The 17,953-nt window shown below is 41.0% G+C and overlaps 1 protein-coding gene and 1 pseudogene across 16 annotated transcripts in view; one reads left to right on the top strand and one right to left on the bottom strand.

Moving 5' to 3' along the window:
- The window catches only part of CREB5 (cAMP responsive element binding protein 5), a 489,069-nt gene that overhangs the window by 199,209 nt on the left and 271,907 nt on the right, over window positions 1-17,953 (bottom strand). The gene's annotated exons all lie outside the window — the stretch shown is intronic.
- Window positions 12,324-13,735, top strand: LOC147374146 (small ribosomal subunit protein uS5 pseudogene; annotated as a pseudogene).

Here is a 17,953-nt window from a genome sequence, read left to right as displayed (position 1 = left end):
TGATTTTAATACTCTACGGTTTAGACTGCATACCTGTAGAGGGCAGCATGCCATATTTATTTAACGGATGGATCCAGAATCTCTCCTAAAGGTGGTGGTGCTTATCAAGGGCATCACTCACTACCCTCATCACCATTACCGGCATCATCACCATTATCCTTATCACCATTGTGCTTAGTCATATTCCTGGGTTTTCATCTTAGAGAAAATTTCTATTACAAAGTTGAAAGGTAGGTAATTGTACTCTTTATTTCCCAATATTCTTTCCCTTAAAATGCAAAAGGCTCTGCCACTTGCACAGCACAAAACTTCTCTACTGTGTAAGATAGTGGCATAAAGTTCTGCCAGTCTGCTATTTAAATAATTCAAAACATCTTACTACAATATGCAAAGGCCTAGCACAAGCAGAGAGCTGTAGGCAGAGGAATCCAGAAGAAAGAAAGTTCCTCACAAAGATAAGTTTTCCTTCAAGTTACCCTGTGGTCTGACAAACACTCCCTGTTGAATCTGTTTCTTTAAGATGCTAAAAATAAATTGATCTGTAAGTGACTTTGCTGTAATACATACAGTGACTCAGATCAAGGAGTAAGAGCCATTTATAGAATGTGAACTAAACACTGGCCTGAGACAACCATTTAACCCTCGCCAAACAGGGAAGTGACATTTCAGATCGTCCAGAGTTTGATCTGCAAGGCTATTTTGAAGTAGAAAGATTTCTTTATTATAACTTTGGCTAAAAATATTAGAATATGACCAGAGGCTACCACAAGGTCAAAACATTTGGTAACAGGACAACCAGTATAAGAGTGTGCAAGTGTCCATCTATGGGATCTTGGGCATGCTCAGGCCTAAACATATGATAAGCCATTCATATTCATACATATATAAGTAGAGACTGCATTTGGTACAGAACAACAAGTTGCCATTCTATTCACTCCTATTTTGGCTTGTATTGCACAGTGGTTTAGAGAGGATTTGTGTGACCATAAGTGTCACTAAACATCTCTGAGCCTCAGTTTCTTCATCTGTAAAATGGAAATACAGTCCCTACCTTAAGTCACTGATATCATAATTAACTAAGAAAATGTATATAAAACACTCAGCAGACATAATACAATTTTAAGAAATGCCAGTTACAATTCTGCCCTCTTCAGCCCTAGCTGTTACAGGATGGTGCAGTCTCCTTCCTCTTTGGTGCCCCTTCAGTGCTAGACTACATCTTCCTAGTCTTGCAAACAGCTGCACTAGCAGGCAGGTCTGATGGCTACAAGTTGGCAAGAGTTTTCTTTTCCTTCCACTGTGACTGGTGTAATGAACATCTTTAAGGAGATATATAATTGGAGAGAGGAAGGCTGTATGTGTGTGTGAGAGAGAGAGAGAGAATCTGTTTATGTGTATCAGAGTTCACCTGACGACAAGAGGAACTCGCCACTCTCTCCTCCCCAGAGTTTCACTCACAGGGAACATTCAGCACTGCCTGCACACTGATCTCCAGCCTGGCACACTGCAGAGAGCTGTACTGCAAGGCATATGACGTCATATCACAGTGTTCATCACTGGCCTCCACCCTGGTGATACGATTCTTTTTGGCCCTCGTGCGATTAGCATCCACCTGAGACTTCCTAACCATCTACTTGATAGCAAATTGGCAGCAAATATTAGGAAATTCCACGCTGGTGTTTGGATGAATCTTCTCCATTGATATCGTTTATCTGAATTACTGGCACTTCCTCAATTACAACAATACATCAACCATTTCAAGTTTTTCTTTCACCTCCGGATACATGTTGCCCTTAATAAATGAAGCTGAAGTCAGAATGCATGCTGGTATGACGACACCATCCTGTCTTTCAGGTGTGGCTTCAGGGTCACACTGAACACTTGCGTCTGGAAGACTGACTTCAGTGCACTGCATGGCCACATTCTGCTACTCAGGGTGGTGAGATCATGGTGCTGGCATGAATCTCTCGCTCTTTTAAATGAATGGGGTTGAATTCAATCTGCTGACCTTGATTGGGACACTAGTGATACAGGCTGTGTAAAACAAAACAAGGCAAAATAAACAAGGGAAAACCACAGTATATGCAGCTACTTGGTTCAGAAGGTGACACTACTGAATTTGGTCTGTGAAGGTCTTGTCACATGAAGGTCTAGAAATAGCTATGACCTAAACATGGGGGTAGGAGACGACCCATTTAGAAATGAATGGATGCATTCCATTGTGCTTGTAGAGTGTTTAGAATCTATTTTGGGGCAAAAGGGATATTGTAAATACTTTTCTTTGTTCTTAACCATCATAACCCAAACTTTCTGGGTCTTGGCATTTATCAGTAACCCTGCATGCCAATAGTTTTTTACACACTGCCTGACAAGGCAAACATTATTCTACCAGAGACGCAGGATTCCCTGTGACCCCTCTGAGTCTCCAGGGCCAGCCAAGACTGGATTGGTTTCTGACTAATCCTAGTCTGGACATCTCTAGGGGCTGCTCTAGTCTCAATACACAATTCCAAGGCCACTCAGCTCTGAGGGCCCTCGGGAGATACTGCCATATTAGGCATGTGGAAATGTCCACGTCATTCTGAAATTATTTTGGAAATAGAGATTTAATATAACTTTTTTTTTTTTAATATAACTTTTTTGATTAACATTCAATTCCAAATTTGGGACTAGATTTTAGATAAAATTAATTCTAGGGACTTCTCATTGGTTTTGTAAAATAGTAATGCCAGCAAACATTCCTTCATCTTCAAAAGCAACTGGATCATAGATTTTCATTTCATTCTCTCTTTTTTTATTTGATTCTCTCTTTGGTTAACAGCATTTCTATAGCAGAGGACAGGCAATCTTTTACAGCCATCTCTTGACTCACAAGTGGCTGACTGGATAGGCATATTCTTAAATGCAGGTTAATCTGTGGCCTCCTTCCTCTTCACCCTGATGGCTCTGGATGCCAACAAGGGGGTCACAAGGGAGGAGCCTGGGGCCAGGTATGGAAAAGCGAATGGTATAGGCATTTTCTAGATGTATGGTTTATTTGTGTGTGTTTGTTAGCAACTCAGTTATATCTGACTCTTTGCGACCCCATGGACTGTAGCCCCCCAGGCTCCTCTGTCCATAGGATTTTCTAGGCAAGAATACTGGAGGGGGTTGCTATTCCCTTCTTCAGGGGATCTTCCCAGGCCAGGGATGGAACCCTTGTCTCCTGCATTGCAGGTAGATTCTTTGCTATGTGAGCCACCAGGGAAGCCCATATGGTTCTTAGTATCTACGTAAGATGAAATATAAATTGTAGTTAGAAACTTCTACCCTGTGAACACCTTCATCATCTAAAGATGATTCCTTCTGGAGACAATCATGATCTTTATTAGGTACCAGGCCTGTGTGAAAATCCAGAGATACCAAGACATGATCTTGATGGGTGTGACTTCATAGGGAAAGTGGGCTCTAAAATGCTCCCTTTAACAGTAGAATTCTTTTGTAACACTGTTCACTAATACACTTGGTATAAATGAAACTACTTCTTCCAAATGAAATTAGTCATTGAAGACATTAAAGAAATTCCTTCCATGGTAGCTTTTCTCATCAGATGGCTCCAAAACAAAGACCTCAACAATATTAGCATAAATGGTTCAGGAATGGTGGTTTTGGGCATTTCCAAAGAGAAGTTCCCTTATATTTCTGCTACTTCAATAACAGAGTATAAATCAGAGCCTTGGCATTTACTACTCCACTGAGCTATTAATTTTAAGTCTTTTACTGATTCAGTTCCAACTATATGTATGATGGAAATAACTTTTATTTATTGTTTAAATCATACAATAATCCAAGCAAACTCATCAGTTCAAGGATATTAAATCAAAATCTATTTACTATTGAGTAGGATTTAGTTTAAGATAGAAGCTTCCTGGAGAGCCAAATCTGGGGCTTAGTGAGATCATCTTACTCTAGAAATGATGTCAGAAGGCTGTTTGGGTGCTTACCTAGGAAGGTACCAGGGTTCTGTTATTGATCGATCTGTACAAAATAATTTATCATGTCAATGCCTTTTCTTCTTCCTATCTGATTACTTCTTATTGATGAATCTCTTATTTTAGCATTATCAAAAGGTCATGAGCCAATACTATATCTAATTCAAAAAGGCCTTATTAGGCTTATATCATATCAACCTTAAGAACTGACCAGTTCTGTGAGGATGATCTGAATAGCCACACTGGAACATATTTTTTCATAAATTTAGAAACAGTGTCAGACCTTCCCAACTTTTCAGACCATTTTTACTTTAGAATTAAAAAAAAAACTTTCTTGTTGTGAGAACATTTAACACAAAATATAACCTCTTAATAAGTTTTTAAGTATATTATTACATTTTATGTACTTTATTACATATTATTATTACACTTTATACATTATTGTTGACTATCGGTATAATGTTGTATAGCAGGTCTCTTACTCATCTTTCTTGACTGATACTGCATGCTGGTTGACTAGTAACTAACTCCCTATTTCCTTTTCCTCTGAGCTCCTGGCAACCATCACTCCACTCTGATTCTATAAATTCAACTATTTTAGGCACAAGAGAATCATGTTGTATTTGTCTCTCTGTGACTGGCTCATTTCACTTAGCATAATAACTTTACAGCCAGCATGTATATGATAAAAATGCTCAATACCACTAATCATCAGAGAAATGAAAATCAAAACCACAATGGGATTAACGTGACACACCAGTCATGATGGCTAGTATCAAAAAAAAAAACCAAAGACTAGTGCTGGCGAGGCTGTGGAGAAGTTGAAACATCTGTATATTATTGGTGGAGATATAGAATGGTGAAGCTCGACAGAAAACAGTACAGAGTAGGAGTAGCAGGTGGTCCCTCAGCCGTGTCCAGCTCTTTGCGACCCAATGGACCATAACTCGCCAGGCTCCTCTGTCCATGGGATTCTCCAGGCAAGAATACTGGAGTGTATTGCCATTCCCTTCTCTAGAGGATTTTCCCAACCCAGGGATTGAACCTGGGTCTCCTGCATTGCAGGCAGATTCTTTACCATATGAGCTACAGGGAAGTCCTAAAAATGTACAGAAGTTTCAAAAATACACTTGCACGCACACACACACACACACATTTGGGGCTTCCCAGGTGGCACCAGTGGTAAAGAACCCACCTACCAATGCAGATGACACAAGACATGTGGTTCAATCCTTGGGTCGGGAACATTTATACATTTATCTACTATATGATCCCCAAATTCCACTGCGGGGTATTTATTCAAAAGAATGAGAATAAAGATCTCAGATCTTGAAGAGATATTAGCACACCCATAGTCATGGAAGCATTATTCACAGTAGCTACGATGTGTAAACAACCTAAATGTCCACTGACAGACAAATGAATAAAGAAAATATGGTGTATTCAGGCTGAAAGAAGGGAATTCTGTAGTATGCAATTTTTTTCAGAAAAAGCTAACACTTTTTGAGCATTTACCATGCTAAATGCTCACATACATTATTTTATTTAATCCTCATAGACACCTATAGAGTTAATTATTATTATGTCCCCATTTTGCAGGTGAGGAAAAGAGACCAAGTGCAGCTCAAAAATATGCCTAAGGTCTCAGAACAGTAAGTGGTGGAGCCAGAACCCAAGCCCAACTCTTCTGACTAGTGATAAGTTCTATTTCTCCCTGAAGCCCACATACTCTTCACTAGCATGCAATATTGTTTCCATTCATCAAGATTTATTTAACTCAAAAGCAAATCTTTTCAAAGCTGAAATCTCTTCAAATCTTAAAAGTTTGACTTATTCGGAATTTTCTAGAAGAATATATGAGAAAATCACAAAAGTTGTTTCTCTCCTCTATGCAGATTAAATATATCCTTGGCTCAAACCATAGGGGGTGAATTATTGTACCAGCCTAAAAGTTATTGTTTTGAGAATCTTTAATAAATCAAGCTCATTTCATTATCAGATCAGATCAGATCAGTCGCTCAGTCATGTCTGACTCTTTGCGACCCCATGAATCGCAGCACACCACGCCTCCCTGTCCATCACCAACTCCCGGAGTTCACTCAGACTCACATCCATCGAGTCAGTGATGCCATCCAGCCATCTCATCCTCTGTCGTCCCCTTCTCCTCCTACCCCCAATGCTTCCCAGCATCAGAGTCTTTTCCAATGAGTCAACTCTTCGCATGAGGTGACCAAAGTACTGGAGTTTCAGCTTGAGCATCATTCCTTCCAAAGAAATCCCAAGCTGATCTTCAGAATGGACTGGTTGGATCTCCTTGCAGTCCAAGGGACTCTCAAGAGTCTTCTCCGACACCACAGTTCAAAAGCATCAATTCTTCGGCGCTCAGCCTTCTTCACAGTCCAACTCTCCCATCCATACATGACCACAGGAAAAACCATAGCCTTGACTAGACGAACCTTTGTTGGCAAAGTAATGTCTCTGCTTTTGAACATGCTATCTAGGTTGGTCATAACTTTCCTTCCAAGGAGTAAGCATCTTTTAATTTCATGGCTGCAATCACCATCTGTAGTGATTTTGGAGCCCAGAAAAATAAAGTCTGACACTGTCTCCACTGTTTCCCAATCTATTTCCCATGAAGTGGTGGGACCGGATGCCATGATCTTCGTTTTCTGAATGTTGAGCTTTAAGCCAACTTTTTCACTCTCCACTTTCATTTTCATCAAGAGGCTTTTGAGTTCCTCTTCACTTTCTGCCATAAGGGTGGTGTCATCTGCATATCTGAGGTTATTGATATTTCTCCCAGCAATCCTGATTCCAGCTTGTGTTTCTTCCAGTCCAGCATTTCTCATGATGTACTCTGCATATAAGTTAAATAAGCAGGGTGACAATATACAGCCTTGATGAACTCCTTTTCCTATTTGGAACCAGTCTGTTGTTCCATGTCCAGTTCTAACTGTTGCTTCCTGACCTGCATACAAATTTCTCAAGAGGCAGGTCAGGTGGTCTGGTATTCCCATCTCTTTCAGAATTTTCCACAGTTTATTGTGATCCACACAGTCAAAGGCTTTGGCATAGTCAATAAAGCAGAAATAGATGTTTTTCTGTAACTCTCTTGCTTTTTCTACGATCCAGTGGATGTTGGCAATTTGATCTCTGGTTCCTCTGCCTTTTCTAAAACCAGCTTGAACATCAGGAAGTTCACGGTTCACGTATTGCTGAAGCCTGGCTTGGCGAATTTTGAGCATTACTTTACTAGCGTGTGAGATGAGTGCAATTGTGCGATAGTTTGAGCATTCTTTGGCATTGCCTTTCTTTGGGATTGGAATGAAAACTGACCTTTTCCAGTTCTGTGGCCACTGCTGAGTTTTCCAAATTTGCTGGCATATTGAGTGCAGCACTTTCACAGCATCATCTTTCAGGATTTGGAATAGTTCAACTGGAATTCCTGCCTAAATTGTGCAGAAACTTACAAACTCTTTTCAAATCTCTTTTTTTAAAAAAAATTTCTTGCATTGAAGTACAAGAATAAGCTTTGAGGGAAAAAAACAACAACAACAAACTATGGCAGGAACTGCAAAGGACAATAGTAGTTCACCACATTCGTATGGTATGGTACAGATTTCGTACTAATTCTTATAGTCTTTTTTTTTTTTAACATGATATAGGCAGAAGAGTCACTACTTGATACAGTTGAGGCTCAGAGAGGTGCAACGACTAGTTCAAGGTCAGACCTTTAGCCCATGACTACAATCCAGGTTTTCTAGTGCTGTGTCCACTGCTGTTTCCCCATGTGCCTCTGCTCTGCACAAAACACAGAAACATCCTCTTATTCCCAGAGAATGCTTCACTGTCATCTTGGAGAAACTGGGAAGGGCTTAGATGTGTGGTTTTCTCACTGGAAATGATGGTGTCTATCTCAATGTCAGATGACGGGGGAAATAAGTAGGCACCGAACGATTTTCTCTTTTAGAGTTATCTCAAAATTTACCCAAGTTAGGGCCTTCCCTCGTGGCTCAATGGTAAAGAATCCACCTGCCAATGCAGGGTGTGATCCCTGATCCAGGAAGATCCCACACGCCGAAGAGCAACTAAGCCCATGGGCCACAACTTCTGAGCCTGTGCTCTAGAGTCCAGGAGCCACAATTACTGAGCCCATGTACTGCAACTACTGAAGCCCACACACTCTAGACACTGCTCTGCAACAAGAGAAGCCACCATAATGAGAAGCCTGCACACTGCAACTAAAGAAGCTTCCGCACAGCAATGAAGACCCAGCACAGCCAAACAAACAGACAAAATCTACCCAAGTTAAAGTCCTTTGGCCACCTGATGCACAGTCAACTCACTGGAAAAGGCCCTGATGCTGGGGAAGATTGAAGGCAGGAGGAGAAGAGGACAGGGGATGAGATGGTTGGATGGCATCACCAACTTACTTGATACGAGTTTGAGCAAACTCCAGGAGATGGTGAAGCACAGGATAGCCTGGTGTGCTGCAGTCCATGGGGTCACAAAGAGTCAAACACAACTGAGCTGCTGAACAACAACAAGGATAGAGAAGGTGTTTGAAGGCGTTTGTCTAGCAGAAACATTTGCCATGGGACACATGATATTCAGGAATTCTCTTGGCTAGGTCAGTGGTAGATCTGGATAAGCACTGTCTTTCAGACCCAGGCTATGGGCCACCTAGTGCTCCCTTGGAGCCACGCTGGGCAAGTCTTCTCCCAGATACGAGCTGTGGGCCTTTGAGCAAACTATAGAACTCCTCTGTGCCTGTTTCCTTCAGCAGCAAAATGAGGACAACAACCATCTACCTTACAGAACAATTCAGGGGCTTTGATGAGTTAAATGTAAAGTGCTTCGGACAAAACGTGGCGATGTGCCCAGATGAGAGCCATGATTTTTATTATATTAATGAATGGGCCTCTCGATTTCTTTATATATAAAGTGGGAATAATGATAAATCCTGTAACAATCAAATTGGATCCTGTCTTTGAAAGTTCCTGATAAATCATAAAATGTTCTGTGCATCTAGAGAGTGGCTGCTGTTGTCTTGAAGAGAACGTTACAATGTCTGAATTATACCTGCATTCCTTTTGCAAGGAATTTCCCCTTTCTTCTCAAATTGAGAAAGAAAGTGATTGACATTGTGATCCCTAGCCTAACCCCATTGGTAGTTTGTGAAGCAGGAATCTAATTGTTAAAGTTAGTGTTTAGCCAGTGGGGTGGGACAGTGTTTACCTACAATCTGGTGAGTCACCACACATCTCAGGGAGGCTGGGGTGGGAGGCCTGCCCTCTCTGTGAGTGGCTGTACCAGTGTAGAGATCTAGAATCCCAGAGCCCTACTGGTCCTGCAGGATTACCTGGGCAAAGGCACAGGATGCCTAGAATCCTGAAAAGTAGGACAACTGGTCACCATGTGGGTGGCTGCTCAGGGGAGCCTAGGGCAACACCAGTCCTAAAATCAGAGCTGCATCTGACAGAGAAGCAGATGTGTTGATGCAGGGTAAAAAATAGAATGAAATGGAGTTTGTTTGTTTGTTTCAGAATCTGAGATGAATGTGATTTCTGACAAGATCAGTAGGAGTGCAGTTGACACAAATTGAAATATAAAGCACATCTCCTTTTCATATAGCATCGTGGTCTCAACCAGCAGCATACGCAAGGATTCCAAGCTCAAACATCTTTAGGAATTCACGGATGCCAAGTGGGGAAGCAGTACCCCACGCCTTACCCTGGCTCACTGTGGATGCTCCGTCCTCAAGGCCTCCTGCCTCCTCCCTGCTGCCTTCTCCTGCTAGAATTCTCCCCAGTTGTCCATGTTCAGTCTCAATGCCATCTCTTTACTAGGCTGCCTCTCAGTCTCCACCTAGAACTAATCTCTTCCTACCATGTCCTCATAAAACTTTCAGTTGTACCCCTTTCATGCAGAGCTATGAAAATTTACCTCGTTTCATAATGATCTGTGCAAACGGTCTCTGCCTTTTGCTTATAAGGGACTGCTTCTTGTCATCTCCATGTCAGGGTGACACCAACACCGCATGCTGCTCAAAGGAGCCCCTTGATAAATATTCATCAAGGGAATAAATAAATGTTTGTTGGCGATAATTAACTTGAACTGAGAACTTCATGGCCTCCAAGAAAGGCTCTGAATTTGTTAAATGAAGCACTGCTCTTTTCCCACCCCCGCTCTTACTCTTCAGGTTGTTTCATAACATCTCCTGCCAGGAACGGCTCCCACTATTAAATTATTAAGTGCCAGAGAAGCAGCAGCACCTTCTATGATTAAGTACTGAGTGAACCTGTGAGGAAGGGAAGCCCGCACTGCGCCTAGTTTCAGAAGTGAAAACTGTCGAGTTTATTTTTGTGCTGCCTCTGTCACAGCCGGTGTGATTCCAACGATGGATTCTGGGATTGTGCTTTCCTTCTGCTCACCCCCTTGACACAAGCCACTTTGCTTTCTTTGTTTATTTTAAATATTTTCTTCACTTGATTGAGAAATGAGTTTCTGTTTTTTTCTTTTCTTTTTTTGGCTGCAATGCACAGCGTGAGGGATCCTAGTTCCCAAACAGAGATCAAATCGGTGTCCCCTGCGGTGGAAGAGCGGAGTCTGTACGAACCTTCAGGGAAGTCCCCATCAACCTGAACCACTTTGAGTACACATGCCCAGAGCAAAATCTCCGGGGCACCAATGAGAAAGCAGAGTCTGTATTTCCTACCTGGAACCGGGGACTGCGCTAAAACCAGACTCAATGCTTGTAATCTATATTCACTCATTAGCTGTGTGGATGAGAGTTCTCTTCACAAAGAACTGAAGGACAGTTGGACGAGGAGTTTGAAAGTAGGATCATTGGTCAATTTTTTTCTCTATGATTTGAGATTAACTTGATCATGTAAACAATTAGTGAGAGTTCTTCAGATGTCCTTCTACATTGCTTTCCCTCTTAGGAATATTGTCAGATACCCCCTACACTGGCTCCTCCATGGAGTCTTTCCATGAGGAAAATTCCAAACTCATCTGTCAAGTACATGGACTCATTCTTATGGATGATATCAATAAAGACTGTCAAGAATCCCAGCATCCTTTCCTCAACTCTCTGATCCTCAGGCTGAAGCTTCAAGGATAGTACCCCCAGGAAATCCCCTAAAGGTTACTGCTCACAATACCCACTTTCAAGCTTTAGATGTTAAAGAGACTTAGATAGCATAAAGCCCTGTTTAAAGACTAAAAATATAAATGAACTACTGAATTAATGGATGAATAAATGAAATAACACATTCTTAGAGATAATACTTAGCTCTTCTTGGTCCTTGGCTCCTAAATATCCTGATGTGGACTTATAGGTCTTGTTTTATTCTAAATGAAAATCATAAGATGTCTTCACTGAAAGAGACGTTAGTGATAGAAAGCCATGGCCTCACAAATGAACTTATCTATGAAACAGAAACAGACCCACAGACATAGAGAAGAAACTTGTGGTTGCCAAGGGAAAGTGGGGGTAGGGGAGGGATGAACTGGGAGTTTGGGGTTAATAGACGCTAATTATTATGTACAGAATGGATAAACAATAAAGTCCTCCTATATAGCACATGGAACTATAGTTAATATCCTGTGATAAACCACACTGGAAAAGAATATGAAAAAGAAAGCATACACGTTCTGAATCACTTTGCTGTACAGTAGAAATTAACATGACATTATAAATCAACTACATTTCAATTAAATATTGATAAAATTATTTTAAAAGTCATGGTCTGATTTGTACAAATGAAATTAGGGAAAAACTGCTTCTCTGGTTGTAGTGTAGGTAGGGGCTTGGAACCTCCAGCTCTAAGAAATGACACAGTTTGTCCAACATCAATACAGATTTCAGAGATAGAGCCATGACTCCTGAGCCCCTGGCTTGTTTTTCCCTGCTACATGCTATCTCCTTTTATGGATGAAGTGTTGTTTCTGGATACTTACTGGATAAAAGGACATCTCTCTGTCCCTAAAACAAATGAGCCATAGGCTACAGGAAGTTTTTCTTGTTGCTGTTGTTTTGCCTCTGTCCTCTGAAACATTTTATTTGTACATATTACATTCCTAGAAAAAGATCCAAGGATCTTCCCTTCTTCATGGGCCCTGATGCCAGCTGAGGTTGTCAGCACAATGCAACCAAACTGAAGGGATGAGAGCAGGCTATTCTGCCATTTCTCTGGATCTTTGAATTGCACACCAAATCTGTGGCTGATCACTCTACACTTATTTAGCCTGCCAGTGAGGTTCACAATTTTCCCAGCCATGTGATGATCAGTGATATCAAATTCACCAGTGCAACCATGCTTCATTATCATAGTTAGAAACCTGATGATGACTTTGGAGCATGGCTTAGTAAGCAACTGGCATTTGTCTCTCTTTTCAGCATTGTGGATACTCTTGAGAGCATCAGCCAGGACATTCATGTGCACCATAATGGCAGCAAGGAAAGATGGTGGAAAGAGCTAAAGGAAGTTTTGAACCGGGCTTCAGGGTAGTCACATAGTTGAAGGTAGGTCTTCCTTACAGATGTATTCCAGCTAAAAAATGAAGCAGAGATGATAGAAATGTACTTCACTATTTTGTAATTTCCAAAGTAATGGATCTAGGCAAGGACTGTCAATGACTGTCAGATTCCTGACAGAAGTACTCTACATTGTCTATGAAGTACTCTTTTCAAAAAAATGAACTTGATGCTAAATCAAGCCAAGAAAGTCTAAATCACCAATTTACGGGAAATATAAGAAACAAAGGAACTTGTTAAACTGGAAGCATAGGAATGGAATCAACAATATTCACAGTCTGCAAAACTCTACAAACTCTTTAGCAAATAAATTTCAAGGTAAAACAAAAAAAAAAGGAGGGCAAGGGAGCAGAATGTGTTGTAAAAGCATCATGAAAGACATGTCAACCAACTTCAATGCATAGAGAGTATTTCAGTCCCAATTAAAATAAAGTGCACTTGTTATCTGGGAAAACACCAAATGGAACAGACATACTGGTGTTCCTGGGGCCCTGGAGTAGGAAGCAGCAGCCCAGTCCACATCACTGAGGTGGAGAAATCAAGGCCAAGCTGGGCTCCTGGTCAAGGACAGGAAGACCAAATCCCTGGATGAGATTTCTCTCTTCTCCATGCCCATCACAGAATCTGAAATCACCAACTTTCTCCTGGGGATGTGCCTCAAGGATGAGGTGTTGAAGATAATATCCGCAAAAGCAGACCTATGCTAGCCATTGGACCAGGTTCAAGGTATCTGTTGCCATCTGGACTACAATGGGCATGTCAATCTGAGTGTTAAGTGCCCAGAAGAAGTCATCAAGGCCATCCTAGAGGCCATCATCCTACTCAAGCTCTCCATTGTCCCAGTGTGGCAATGCTCCTGGAAGAGCAAGACAAGCAAGTACCACACTGTCCCTGCAAGACGCCCACCTCCATGGGCATCTTTTTCCACCCCAGAGACACTGGTGTCACCTGGCCTCTGCATTCAAGAAGTCACTACTGATGGCCAGCATGGATGACTGCCACACCTCGGCTGGGGGCTGCACTGCCAGTCTTGACCACTGTGATTTCATCTCCAAGACTTACAGCTGACCTCTGAAAAAAGACTGTGATCACCAAGCTTCCCTGTCAGGAATCCAGTGACCATCTCCTATAGATTCACACCAGAGTTTCCCTGCAGAGAACTCAGGCTCCATCTATGGCCACCACTGTTGCAATTCTATATCAGAAATATAAAGTGAATTAATTAATAAAAAGTAAAGGGCAAAAATCCTATGGAACAAATAAGGACGTCTGAAAGATGTTTAAAAATACTAAACTATGGGTAAAATTTTAGGTGGAAGTATGGTATCATGGTTGTGTGCTGTTCTGTGCCAAGTTGCTTCAGTTGTGTCTGACTCTGTGACACCCTGCACTATAGCTCGCCAGGCTCCTCTGTCCATGGGATTCTCCAGGCAAGAATACTGGAGTGGGTTGCCATGCCCTCCTCTAGGGATCTTCTTGACCCAGGGATTGAACCCACATCTCCTGCATTGGCAGGCAGGTTTTTTTTTTTTTTAATCATTAGCATCACCTGGGAAGCCTGGTATCATGGTTACTTCTCTTTAAAAAACTTTAATGAACTTGTCTTTCTTACTTATATTCCAAATACTTATGGATAAAATGCTATGATATATAGGATATTGCTTCTAATAACCTTTGGAGTGGCTGGAAATGGGTAGATACACCAATGAAATGTAGCCAGTTATGGGCTGATAACTGTTTAAGTTGTGTGGTAGGTCCACGCTGGGTCTCTTATGACTTTTGTACTTCTATAATGTCTGAAATGTTTGTGATTAAAATATTTAAGAAGTTTTGTTCACAATTAGAACAAAAGGTAGCTCTTCCTAACTGTTAAAGAAAAAAAGAGAGAGAGAGAGTTTTAGGCCAGGAATGGAAGGAATGGATTTCACGTGAAGGTAAGAAGTTTTTGGAAATGAATGGGTTTCTCATTATGACTGAAGCATGAGGAATCTCCCAGAAGTGATAACAAGAGTATCCAATCTGTTTTGACTGAAGCTTGACTAGATCAGGCAGGCAGCCTGCTGGTGGTGAAGGTGGTATCTCATGAAAAAGGCCTGGTCTCACTGACTAGGTCTTGATCTCACTATATATGTTGTGGGTGATGACAAGCAGCCTAGCCTCTGTTACAACTAACTCACAACATGATATTAATAAGTTATATATTTTGCAATGTAATTAAGAAACCATTCCATAACTTCAAGATCAAATCTCAAATGGACAACACAAATGACTGCCATACTATCCAAAGCAATCTATAGATTCAACACAATCCCTATCAAGCTACCAATGGTATTTTTCACAGAACTAGAACAAATAATTTCACAGTTTGTATGGAAACACACAAAAACCTTGAATAGCCAAAGCAATCTTGAGAAAGAAGACTAGAACTGGAGGAATCAACCTTCCTGACTTCAGACTTTACTACAAAGTGATAGTCATCAAGACAGTATGATCAATGGAACAAAATGGAAAGCCCAGAGATAAATCCATGCACCTATGGACACCTTATCTTCAACAAAGAAGGCAAAAATATACAATGGAGAAAAGACAATCTTTAACAAGTGGTGCTGGGAAAACTGGTCAACCACTTATAAAAGAATGAAACTAGAATATCTTCTAACACCATACATGAAAATAAACTCAAAATGGATTAAAGATCTAAATGTAAGATCAGAAACTATAAAACTCTTAAAGGAACACATAGGCAGAACACTCTTTGACATAAATCACAGCAAGATCTTCTATGACCCACCTTTTCCCCAGAGTAATGGAAATAAAAACAAAAATAAACAAATGGGACCTAATTAAACTTAAAAGCTTTTATACAGTGAAGGAAACTATAAGCAAGGTGAAAAGGCAGCCTTCAGAATGGGAGAAAATAATAGCAAATGAAGCAACTGACAAAGAATTAACCTCCAAAATATACAAGCAGCTCATGCAGCTCAATACCAGAAAAATAAACAACCCAATCAAAAAGTGGGCCAATGTTCCAGTGGAATCATTGTGGTATCCTCCTGGAGGCCAAAGAACTAAACAGACATTTCTCCAAAGAAGACATATAGATGGTTAATAAACACATGAAAAGATGCTCAACCTCATTTCTCATTATCAGAGAAATGCAAATCAAAACCACAGTGAGGTATCATTTCACACCAGTCAGAATGGCTGCCATCAAAAAGGCTACAAACAATAAATGCTGCAGAGGGTGTGGAGAAAAGGGAACCCTCTACACTGATGGTGGGAATACAAACTGGTACAGCCACTATGGAGAACAGTGTGGAGATTCCTTCAAAAACTGGAAATAGAACTGCCATATGACCCAGAAATCCCACTGCTGGGCATACACACCAAGGAAACCAGAACTGAAAGAGACACAGGTATCCCAATATTCATTGCAGCACGGTTTACAGTAGCTAGGACACGGAAGCAACCTAGATGTGCATCGTCAGAGAAACGGATAAGGAAGTTGTGGTACCTATACACAATGGGATATTTTTCAGCTATAAAAAAGGATGCATTTGAGTCAGCTCTACTGAGGTGGATGAAATTGGAGCCTATTATACAGAGTGAAGTAAGTCAGAAGGAGAAACACCAATACAGCATAATAATGCATATATATGGAATTTAGAAAGATGGTGACGATGACCCTATAAGCGAGGCAGCAAAAGAGACACAGATGTAAAGAACAGATTTTTGGACTTTGTGGGAGAAGGTGAGGGTGGGATGATTTGAGAGAATAGCACTGAAAAATGTATATTACCAAATGTAAAATAGATGACCGGTGTGAGTTCAATGCATGAAGCAGGGCCCTCAAAGCTGATGCTCTGGGACAACCCAGAGGGATGGTGTGGGGAGGGAGGAGGGAAGGGGGTTCAGGATGCAGGGGTCAGGACGAGGGGTTCAGGATGTGCACCCATGGCTGGTCCATGTAGATGTGTGGCAGGGGCCACCACAGTGTTGTGAACTATTGTCCTCCAATTAAAATAAATAAATTAAAAAAAAAAAGTCATTGGGCTTACCCCCAGTACAGCATTCCTGAAGCAGATCAGAATGCTCCAGGCTGGCAATCAGCCCCTCTGGATTCTAAGTAGCCCTGAAAGGATGCAGTGGCTTGCACACTGGAAAATTTGTCTATGACCCTAAGCCACCCCCAAGACCATTTGTAAATTACTGCTTGAGTAATTTACAAATATTGAGATTTGATGACCTGAAGAAATAAAGGTTTCCACTAATGCCTACTGTGCTCAGGCAATCAGTCACTCACTGACAAGATCTTGTTTGAATGTCATGAAGTCAAATATGTCATTAAATATGACAATTTCCAAAAGCTAATGATCAGTCATCAAGCAGTGAAATCAGTGTATGGAGGGATCCCAAAGCTTACCTCTGACTTCGTCTTTCACAAACCCAAATCCAATGCAGCAATCACGCTTCATTCAGTTCACATAAAGTCGAAATGATCTTTTATTCTAGGGGTAATGACTTGATGATTTGACACCTATGAGTCATAAGCAGCCCTTAGTGAAAAGCCCTGTGACAATGTGTCAGCTCACATTTAAACCTTAGTTATGTTTCCCACTCTGTTCCCAGCAGTCCCCATCTTCATTGCATCTGGGGTAGGGTTCTGGGCCCTGGCTCAATGAGTGGACTCAGTTTCAGACCAAATATATTGCAATGAACCTTAAAAATTCACACATTTGCTATGAGACTTTCTTCAAGGGGAAAATACATTTTCAGTTATTTGGCCAAAACAAGCAAAATGTTCAAAATGTTGAAACAGGGAGGCCCCCACTATTTCATTACTGCATTGCTGAAGCAAAGAAGTGAAGACATTTTTCTTTGTGGCTCCAGTAAGCAGGCAGACATTTATCAACTGGGACACTCTATAATGGATATCTAATCAGATACACTAGTCCTCTGGGTAATTCTAAATTTCTGCAGAGAAAGTTTGGCTTCTTTTCCTTAATGACTGCATTTGGAGTATGAACTAAAATGGTCAAAATTTTCAATACATCTTTGAGAAGGGTTAAGCACAAAAATCCTGTTAAACAATAATGGGATTTGTGTGTGAAACATGACACTCTTTGAACACTTTTGAGAAAGTTACTCTGCTCTTTCCCCTCCGACTAATAACAATTCAACATTATTTAACATAATCCTACTGACAGGTAATTTCTGACATGAAATTTATTACTGACTTGCCCTTGGAGGGCATGTTTCACTATTAATGTTTCCTTTTAAAAGCTATAGCATGCGTTAGATTCTCCTACAGCGTTTCCCCATGTTTTCCTTGGAAACCCCTATTTTCTGTGGTATTTTACATTGCCCAAGTCTGTTTTAACTCTGTATCCTTACATACACACAGACACACCCCTACTCTTCAGAAATAGGAACAGACATA

This window comes from Bos grunniens, chromosome 4 (assembly GCF_055505025.1).
Source record: "Bos grunniens cultivar Pamir isolate PY7600 chromosome 4, Bosgru_T2T1.0, whole genome shotgun sequence".
In the NCBI taxonomy this organism is placed as follows: Eukaryota; Metazoa; Chordata; class Mammalia; order Artiodactyla; family Bovidae; genus Bos; species Bos grunniens.
The sequence above is the reverse complement of the archived record's forward strand: the minus strand, read 5'-3'. Positions and strand labels throughout refer to the sequence as shown.